Here is an 11,115-nt window from a genome sequence, read left to right on the forward strand (position 1 = left end):
TCAGCCATTTGCGGATTACAGAGAAAGACAGGCCTAAAGAGATTTATTGGAATAACAGCTCAAGGAGCCAGAAGAGTCCAGAAAGAGAGACTGTGAGTAGAGAGATAATAGCACTCCTGCATTTAGCATTGGGCTACACTGATTGAGCTGAATTTGGATGACATATTTGTATTGTACAATCTCCATCTTGAAAAGTAAAAGTGTGCTGCAAGCTCTCCTGATTAACTGCCACCACCGTCTCCTGTCTTCTATTTGCACTCTACACCAAGGGCACCCCAAATAACACCAGACAGGAGTCAGCCACCAAGGGAGTGCCCCGGGGGAAACAACAGTCATCATCATCATCTTGTGCAACCCCCTCATCACTGTGTGTGTGTCCCTGGGAGGTGGGAAGGCCAGCAAGGCAAAATACCACCGTGACACAAGACAGAGAGCCCAGTATCCACCATTTTGGGTTCCTGCATTCCCCGCCACCCACGGGCCACCACATACTTCAGTCTCCACACCAGAGCATTTTCTACTGAGGGTGCAAGTATCGCATTTATCATATCTCTCCTTACTGGCAGGGCCCTAGCATGGGCAAACCCTATCCGGGAACATCAGGGACCAAAGACTCACGACTTCCATGGTTTCCTACAGACTTTTCGCACAGTGTTCGAGGAACCTGGCCGAGTCTCCTCAGCAGTTGCATCTCTCCTGACCCTTCACCAGGAGGACAGCTCGGTCAGCGTGTACGCCGTTCAGTTTCCGCACCCTGGGGGCAGAGCTGTCCTGGAACGACGAGGCCTTGGCTGCATTCTGGCAGGGACTGTCTCCAAAAATTAAGGACTAACTTGCTGCTCCTGATCTGCCACATACCCTGGATGACCTCATACGCTTGGCCACCCGTATTGACATGAGGATCCGGGAGCGATCCCAAGAGGTTCGTCGGGAGGGAAGATCCACACCAGGGGAGCTTATGCAGGTGGACCTGCTTAAACTGTCTGTCCAGGAGAAACTTTGCAGATGCACTTCTAAACTTTGTATTGTGGCCTCGGAGGCCATTTTGTGCGTTCATGCCCTCAGAAATAAACGAGACTCCAATGCCTAGGATTGGTTAGAGAGACAACAATAAGGGGAACGGCGCTAGATAAGTCCTCCTCCAAACTGTCCATTTCCGTGACCATTGGGTCAGGGGAGAAGATGCGCCGGGTCTTGACATACCTGGACTCTGGGTCCGCAGCAAACTTCATCAAAAAAATCTAGTGGACCTCCTCCAGTTGCCCACAGTCCCTCTGGAGACATATTTGGCTGTGGCATCAGTGAATGGACTGCCTCTGCCTGACCCAATCGTGTCTGAGACAAGCCATTGATACTCAAAGTTGGAGTCCTTCATTCAGAATTAATTTCCTTTCTTGTTTACCTAAAGCCGTCAATCCTGTCCTGCTGGGCCTGCCTTGGCTTCAACTACATGCCCCATTTCTGGACAGGAATTCCGGGGAAGTTCTCTGATGGGGCTCTAAATGTTGCAGCTGCTGTCTGTTACAGATTCATCCTGCCTAGCCTCCTCTGTTCATTGGCAGGATTGCCCTCCCACTTCTCTGAATTTGCAGATGTCTTCAGTAAAAAGGAGGCTGAGATGCTTCCTGCACACTGGGCTTATGACTGCCCCATTGAACTGGTTCCAGATGTGTCTACGACATTTCATCCCCAGGCAGCCGGATGACTAGGTGCAGCTTCTTCCCTGGGCTGAGTTCTCCTACAACCACACAAGCGAGTCCACCGCCTGCACACCATTCTTTATTGTCTACGGCCAACATCCACGGATTTCTCTCACTGTTTCTGCTACGTCCCAGGTGCCTGCAGCTGACTCGGAATTCCGGGACTTTCTACGGATCTGCTGGTGGTCGGTCACATGAAGCGAAAGGCATACACGAGGAGAAGAGAGCCGCCTCAGTTTCTTCTGGGTACCAAGGTCTGGCTGTCCTCAAGAAATATCCGGCTGAGGGTGCCGTCATACAAATTTGCTCCCAGGTTCCTCGGACCCTTTGAGATCCTCCAGCAGATCAACTCGGTTTCCTATAAGCTTAGGCTGCCCGCTACCCTCAGAATCCCCAACTCTTTTTACGTGTCTCTTCTGAAGCCTGTGGTCCTGAACCGCTACTTTAAGACTCTTAGCCTTGCAGTTGCCCCCAGCGGTTCTGCCGACTTTTTATTTTGGGAAGTTATCAAAGATAAGGTATATTCAGTTTTACACGGCTGATAACATGATTCAGTTCATAAAATAAGCATGCCAAGAAATTAATGCCAATAAAGAACTTTGTGTCAAAGTGTGAGTGTAAAAACTAGATTACAGCAATGTGTAAATAATGAGAGCCGCCAATTTGAGCATATAAGAGATTGCTTATATTGCTTTTATATATATATATATATATATATATATATATATATATATATATATATATATATATATATATATATATATATATATACAAACTACCGTTCAAAAGTTTGGGGTCACCGACAATTTTGTGTTTTCCATGAAAACTCACACATATTTATCAAATGAGTTGCAATATGACTAGGAAATATAGTCAAGACATTGACAAGGATAGAAATAATGATTTTTATTTGAAATAATAATTTTCTCCTTCATACTTTGCTTTCGTCAAAAAAAGCTCCATTTGCAGCAATTACAGCATTGCAGACCTTTGGCATTCTAGCTGTTAATTTGCTGAGGTAATCGGGAGAAATTTCACCCCATGCTTCCAGAAGCCCCTCCCACAAGTTGGATTGGCTTGATGGGCACTTCTTGCGTACCATACGGTCAAGCTGCTCCCACAACAGCTTTATGGGGTTGAGATCTGGTGACTGCGCTGGTCACTCCATTACAGATAGAATACCAGCTGCCTGCTTCTTCCCTAAATAGTTCTTGCATAATTTGGAGGTGTGCTTTGGGTCATTGTCCTGTTGTAGGATGAAATTGGCTCCCCTCAAGCGCTGTCCACAGGGTATGGCATGGCATTGCAAAATGGAGTGATAGCCTTCCTTATTCAAAATCCCTTTTACCTTGTACAAATCTCCCACTTTACCAGCACCAAAGCAACCCCAGACCATCACATTACCTCCACCATGCTTGACAGATGGCGTCAGGCACTCTTCCAGCATCTTTTCAGTTGTTCTGCGTCTCACAAATGTTCTTCTGTGTGATCCAAACGCCTCAAACTTCGATTTGTCTGTCCATAACACTTTTTTCCAATCTTCCTCTGTCCAATGTCTGTGTGCTTTTGCCCATATTAATCTTTTCCTTTTATTAGCCAGTCTCAGATATGGCTTTTTCTTTGCCACTCTGCCCTGAAGGCCAGCATCCCAGAGTCGCCTCTTCACTGTAGACGTTGACACTGGCGTTTTGCGGGTACTATTTAATGAAGCTGCCAGTTGAGGACCTGTGAGGCGTCTATTTCTCAAACTAGAGACTCTAATGTACTTGCCTTGTTGCTCAGTTGTGCAGCGGGGCCTCCCACTTCTCTTTCTACTCTGGTTAGAGCCTGTGTGTGCTGTCCTCTGAAGGGAGTAGTACACACCGTAGTAGGAAATCTTCAGTTTCTTGGCAATTTCTCGCATGGAATATAGCCTTCATTTCTAAGAACAAGAATAGACTGTCGAGTTTCACATGAAAGCTCTCTTTTTCTAGCCATTTTGAGAGTTTAATCGAACCCACAAATGTAATGCTCCAGATTCTCAACTAGCTCAAAGGACGGTCAGTTTTATAGCTCCTCTAAACAGCAAAACTGTTTACAGCGGTGCTAACATAATTGCACAAGAGTTTTCAAGTGTTTTCTAATCATCCATTAGCCTTCTAACACAGTTAGCAAACACAATGTACCATTAGAACGCTGGAGTGATGGTTGCTGGAAATGGGCCTCTATACACCTATGTAGATATTGCATTAAAAACCAGACGTTTGCAGCTAGAATAGTCATTTAGCACATTAACAATGTATAGAGTGTATTTCTTATTAATTTAATGTTATATTCATTGAAAAAAACTGTGCTTTTCTTTCAAAAATAAGGAAATTTCTAAGTGACCCTAAACTTTTGAACGGTAGTATATATATATATATATATATATATATATATATATATATATATATATATATATAAAGCTGCTTAAATGACATATTGTGCGTGCATAATTAATTATGTACTTCTTTCTTACGTACTACTTAATTATAAGGCAGATAGTGTGAAGGTGCTTTCCAAATGGCCTATATAATTATTATGGCCTGTCATTATAGTGGATAGCCAAGGTCACTCTAGTTTTTGAGTATTTATGAGCTGTGTAATATATCTGAGGTAACTAAGAAGTAAATATATATGTAAATTTATGTCCACATCTGTGCCATTGGTTCGATTCATATAGCTGCGTGCTGGATCCAAATGGTGCCTGACGTATCTCATTGGCTTATAATAGGGTCTGTTGAGATTCAGTCTAATTTTTAGTAATTTGGAAAGCAAGAATAGCACTGGATAGTACACTAGTTTTGCTGTCAAAAGTGACAAAAATGACGGAAACCCTGATGGAAACCCTGATTGGGCCACTGAATGCAAGCGGAAATAAAGCCTCAGGAAGGAGATTCCAAAAAAGAAGAGAGATACAAGAGAGGTGCGGGATATGAGATTATGAGACCTTATTTACAGTAGTAGTGAGATGATCATGGGTCAAGAAAGGTTTGTGTGTATGGTGGTATCTGGATATTAGCGAAGAAATGTTGGGAGGAACCAAGATGGACAAAGTTTGTTACGGCTGGGATTTGGAACTGCATACTCTGGGTAAAGTCGACCATAAACATTAGATAGCTGTTCACTGAATGTTCATTCAGCTAACAGCTATCTCTCTCGACCCTCCATAGACTATGAGCATGTATGTTTATTTTAATTGTTAGAAGAAAGTAAGTCATTCCCAGACATAGCGGCTTGTTTATCAGAGGAACAAGAAATTGGGAAATGTTGAAATCTAACCAGTCCTTCTTTCGCCCCAACGTCTGACTGCCCCATATACATTAAATCTTTGGCCAATCCTGAAAAAATTGCAGGTTCAAGCAACTTTAATCTAATGTGTATGGCCAGCTTAACAAGCAGTCACTGGAAGAACCGACAGTGAGAGGTGGCATTTGATGAACAAAATGAGAGGTGGATGAGTCGCGTGGCAGAGTTTAGGACATTTTGGAGAGGCAGTCATATTGGGGGCACATACAGCCTTACTACATTATCTGTACCGATGACGCATCAGATGTGCGTATTTTATGGTAATAGCAATGAATGGGGCTAATTGGATAGAAAGAGTGTCATAAACTTCTAAAGTCTCTAGTAAGATGAGGACTACCACTAAGGACATTTCAAGAGACGCTGTGTACAAAAGTCCATTTTTACCCCCTACAGTAAAACAGATGAAAGTATGTTTATATCATCTCATCTCTGCTATTGTCAGTGGTATAATCCTGCCTATCCGGTCTCCAGTAATCTAGTTAATCTCTGAAGGTTGTCATTCTGGATGAAACTGCCATACGCTAAAACAACAAATTGTCTATTGATCTCTGCCTTGAACTGTGACCTGGGCTGGGCTTCTATCGATGGGGTACACGTCTGTCATTTTGCATGACTTTCCAAACCAAAAAAATCCAACAAGTCAGATTGACCTTTCTATAGATATCTGTCTTTTCTCGACACCTGTTACGCTTGTTGTCTTGGTCATGTGACATGTCAACACTATAGCCAACAATACACTGGACTGTAAGCAACGCAGAGTCGTAGATTGAGGAGACGGTGAAAACAAAAACTTCACAGTGATTTTAAAGGGGTTATCGAGGCTGGGGGCTGTTTTTTATACTGATGATTTATCCACAGGATAGGTTATCAGTTTGTGATTGGTGGGGGACAGACACCCGGACCCCGAATTGATCAGCTAGTCTAGCTGCCTCCAGGCGCCGGAAGACTGTATAGCGGCCGTGCTGGGCTACTACAGCTCTGATCCTATTCACTTGAATAGGAGCAGAGCTGCAGTACTACAGCACAACCGCTATACAGTGTTTGGAGCCATTTGCTTCCTGCACCGACCTCTGCATAGCTTCTGGTGCCCGGAAGCAGCCGAACCAGCTGATTGGTGTGGGGTCTGGGTGTCAGACCCCCACCGATCATATGCTAAAGTTATCATTGCCTGTCATGTTACACATACGGAGGATAATAACAGTATTGACCGTTGTCTGATACAGGAAGGAGTTGCAGCCCAGTAGGAGGAAGAACCTACTCTCAAAGATATTTCAGGGCAGATTTCCCAGTGCTGTATGGCCATAAAAGAAGTGTCTAACCAGATGGGGATGGTAAGAACAGAAATTTCTCTGTCGAGAAGTGATTTTTGGGAAAAATTCACAGTCGGGGGGAAGAGGCAGAAGGCAGAATAAGTTTGGTGGAAGACTCTAATAATGTGATATCAAAGGAGGTTAAAGATCTACAAAAATCTAATAAAATCCTGGTTGAGAAAGTAATCGATCTGGAGAACCACACATGGCAGAAAAATGTCAGGATAGTTGGACTTCCAGAAGGTGTAGAGGGGGGGCGAACCTGCAAAATTTGTACGAAACTGGTTCCTGGAACTGTTTGGGAAAGAGGTTTTATCTCGGTTAATGTTTGTAGATAGAGCTTACAGGGTTCCGGGGAAACCCAGACCTCCTGGAGCTCCACCTAGAGCCCTGCTAGTCAAACTGTTAAAGAATAAGAATTGATATTACAGAAGGCCAGAGGGAAAACTGAGATAATGTAGAACAACTGTAAAGTAATGTTTTTTGCAGATTTTGCTACTGAGATCCTAAAGAAAAGGTCTGCATTTATTGAGATTAAAAAAAAGCTGAGAGCTACAGGGGTAAATATGCACTAATGTATTCAGCTTGGTGTAAAGGAATTTTTTAACGGAACTCCAGTTCTCTTTGAAAATGTGGCTGAAGACTATGAGTGGATTGAACTTAATATTAAAAGGTGAGGGTAGAGATGTAAAGGGCTCAGGCGCCAAGTAATATGACAACGATGGGAGTGGTGGGCTGTGGGTTGGCCTAGTTAGGAACCTGTTGATAGGTGAGAGGGTCGCAACTGTCTCCATCTATGGGTCGTTGTAGGGGAGCTTATGTTGGAGGGGGGGTTGTTGGTAGTTTTGTTTTTTTCCCTCTCTTCCTTCCTTCTCCTCGCTCCTTTGCTCCGGTTCACATGCTTCCGGTATTTGTGGAAGAAGCGGTTCTTATCTTATCTTATTATGCTAAATGGGAGGTAATATTAAATTCCTGTATTGGAATGTAAGGGGACATGGGGACAAGCTTAAACCTTTGGCAATTTTTAATCAGTTAAAAAATCATCTACCAAGAACAATATGTTTACAAGAAACTCATTTGACTCAGGATACAGTCGGGTTCTTAAAGGGAACCTGTCACCAGCATTTCACCTATTGAACTTTACTTATCCCTCACTGGCCGCTGCTATCAAAAGTTCATTGCCGTTATCCCCTCTCCTAAACTCCTCCTCCGACTGTAAATAACGGTCTGCAAACATTTTGCGCCTTTTATCGTAATAATCCGGTGTCCCTTTGTGCGCACACACCAGAAGAGGACATCATTGCACAAGCGCAGGATTTTGTGTGCTGGCGAAGGCGAGGAGCGGTCAATCAAAAGTAATGAGGAGGGGTAAACTCGGAAAGACTTGAGGAATGAAGATCTGACTCTTTTCAAATGAAGATTTGACTCTTTTATGCTCATTAGCATACGGTGTGGGAACACAAAAAAACTGAATACTAAAGCTACAGAGCCGACTAAGAAGACAATTACAGGTTATATAGAAATGATTTTTCACCCATTACCACCAGGTATTGCTGGTCTAACAGGTGAAATGCTGGTGACAGGTTCCCTTTAAGCGGTGCTGGGTTAGCCAGGCTTTTCATTCCTTCCACACTAGTTATTCACGGGGAGTTAGTATTTTGATACATAGAGCCATTAATATAGACGTTTTGAGGGCATATAGAAATTGTGAAGGACGCTTTGTTTTTTATAATGTCATTATCGAAGGGGCACAATGGGCGATTGCGTCAATTTATATTCCAATCGCTTATTCATCAGAGATATTGTATAAATTAAATAATTTTATAACAGAAGTTGGCAACTCGTTGGGGACTTTAATAATGTATGTCACACAGAATTAGACAGATTAGGGAATAGAAAGAATGAGGGTAAACAGTCAGCACTATATAAATTAGATGAAGAATTTGGGTGGCATGATGTGTAGAGGGAGCGAAATCGGAACAGACAGTCGGAAATATTCCTGTTTCTCTAAGATGCATAATACATCTTCAAGAATAGATATGTGTCTGGGTAGCAAAGAAATCAAGATTTATAAAAAAAAATGGTAACAGTTAGAAAAGAAATGGAGGAAAAAATTAAAGTCCTTTAAAAAAAACTATGTGGAAGAGCTATTGAGGTTGGGTTGGATGATTTTCTCCTTTTCTTTTTCAGAGACCTATAGATTTTACTGGAACTGGACTTTTTTCATGCAGATTTTCAAGGGATGAGGGCGGGAGGGGGAGAGGGTGGTCGGGGTTAGGGAGTCATTTTGTATTTTATTCTTTATTGAAAAAATTATAAGTGAGTGAATGAACAGCAAAAATAACTCATAATTGTAGATAAGAAACTTGAGTTTACACACTAAAGGCCCTATTACACCGGCCAATTCTGGCCAGTGCAACGAGCGCCGATCAACAAGACAGCTCCTGTCACACGGAGCTATGGATGGGGACGAGCGGTCGTTACATCGATCATCGATCACTCGTTCCCATACATTATCATTTTGGCAGCGCGTCCCCCTGTTTACACACCAAGATGTGCTGCCGACAACGATAATATTTCACTTTTTTAAAACGATATGACCAGCAGGGTTGTTTATCCAGGGCAATTATCGGCAACGAGCGCTCTATGAACGCTCGTCTGCCTGATAATTGCCCAGTGTAAAAGGGCCTTAAGTTACAGATCCTAAAAGTTTCTTTTAGTTGGATCATCAGAGGGACGTCTTACAATTGTCTTTACCGGTCATTTGGTAGACAATTATAATTATGTATATAGCACCTAAAGACAGCAAGGAAACAAAGAAATCGTATTAGAATTTAGGACTATAATGTTGTTGAAAAATGTCAAAGAGTTATTAAGAAATTAAGTTGTCTTGAGTGACAGTTAATTAAATTCTGTGCCAATTAGATCTTCAAAGAAAGCCTCAGACCAAATAATCGGCTATTACATAGTGTTTGTATGCGTTCCTCAACTGTGATCATAAAGTCTTCATGTTCCTTGTCTTGACTATCACAGTATGGTTTCTATACAGTAACAAGTAACTGCTGTTATGTTCGTGACACATTTTTCCCACACCTGGAGAAGTGTCTTGCTCCAACTACGCTCCTCCCGAAATGGTAAAAAACCAAAAAATGGCAAAAAGGAATGATATACTATATAACCCAGGGGTATAAATATAGGGGGTACAAATTTGTAGTCGCCTCCGGTGCTGGAGCATAAGGGGGTACAAAAAGTCATTTCTATATGAAAGAGAACCGTATGAGGAAACCCATACTATAATTGATGGCGGTCGTTGAGGGACTCTGTTATACATTTTGCATTATTATGGGGCCACACCTCTGATGTAACCTGATCAACATAAGAAATGTATGTATTTCCATTCTGCAATGCTTGTAGTCAGCTTCCATGGAGACACATAAATCTGCATAGGATCTGTAAACACAATATGCAAGAATATTTTTAAACAAGCAAAACAAGCAATTAAAAGGATTGTAGAGGTGTACATAACCATTAAAGAGGATGTGCCATGTCCCAAAAAACTTAAATTGCCGCCATAGCTGGATTCCTGCCTTAAAGGGTAACTAAATGTTTGACAAATCTCTGACATGTCATAGTGACATGTCCGAAGTTTTGATTGGCGGGGGTCTGAGCACTGAGACCTCCACCAATCGCTAAAACGAAGCAGTGGAAGTGCTCGTGTGAGTGCTCAGCCGCTTCGTGCCTGTTTGGCTTTTTCCGGAAATCAATGTATCGGAGTACAGGCTCAATGGAAAGTCTATGAGCCCGTACTCCGTTACATCGGCTTTCAGAAACCAAGTGGCTGAGCGCTCACACAAGCGCTTCTGCCGCTTCGTTTTAGGGCTTGGTGGGGGTCTCGGTGCTCGATCCTCCACAAATCAAAACTTCTGACATGTTAGATTTGTCAAACGTTTAGTAACATTTTAACGCTGCAACATTTTTTGGATCTCTCAACATGCTTCCATTAACCCCGCAATTAGCTTCTTTAGATTGTCAGAGAGGTTTAGGTTTACGCCCCGTTGACGCTAGGTGGTGGCGACTGCCCAGTTATCCACTTACTCATTAGTTAGCATATAGGTGGCAGAAATTAATGGGGCTGATTGCAGGAAAACTGAGGCACGTAGAGAGATAAAAAAAAGGCACAAAAATCCAGGTATGTGACTTTGTGGTGCTACAGTAGCGCGTCTGACACCAGAAATCCAGGTATGGCAGTAATTTTTGGGGGACATGACAGGTCCTCTTTAAGTAATACCTGGAGTCTTTCTGTTATTATACTTAGTCATGTTGTGTAGTACAGAAGGCAAGAGATAAAGGGGTTGTTTCAGTCGTCAATGCTCTGCCTGACCAGAGGTCGCATGGTCAGCCATTGACTATAGATAGTCGAGCAAAGGCGAAAGGAGACAAGTGGCACAGTGCTTTCCAAGCATATCTGCCACTTCATCTGGCATTTAACTGTGGTCACAGAGGTCTGACCCCCACCAACTAAACATTGACGGCATATCCTAGCAATATGCCATCCATGTCTCTCCTGAGGTCCAAACCATATATATTAATGGGGTTGTCTAATGAAGACTACCTCTGTTATTGTGCTCTATTAGGGCATATAGACATCATAGAATAGTCCCCTACTCAAGACCCCCCTCTAGTCTCCGGAACAGAAAGCAGCTCATGAATCACATGGACGTCATTCATATACCGGCTGCTTTACGGAAAATATCTGGCTAGCTGTGGTTTCCCCCAAC

The 11,115-nt window shown here is 42.8% G+C and overlaps 1 long non-coding RNA gene across 4 annotated transcripts in view; it reads right to left on the bottom strand.

Annotated features, from left to right (window-relative positions):
- LOC142665431 (uncharacterized) overlaps window positions 1-11,115 on the bottom strand; it is a 252,998-nt gene that overhangs the window by 128,013 nt on the left and 113,870 nt on the right. The window lies entirely within an intron of this gene.

Source organism: Rhinoderma darwinii, chromosome 13 (assembly GCF_050947455.1).
Source record: "Rhinoderma darwinii isolate aRhiDar2 chromosome 13, aRhiDar2.hap1, whole genome shotgun sequence".
Classification (NCBI taxonomy): domain Eukaryota; kingdom Metazoa; phylum Chordata; class Amphibia; order Anura; family Rhinodermatidae; genus Rhinoderma; species Rhinoderma darwinii.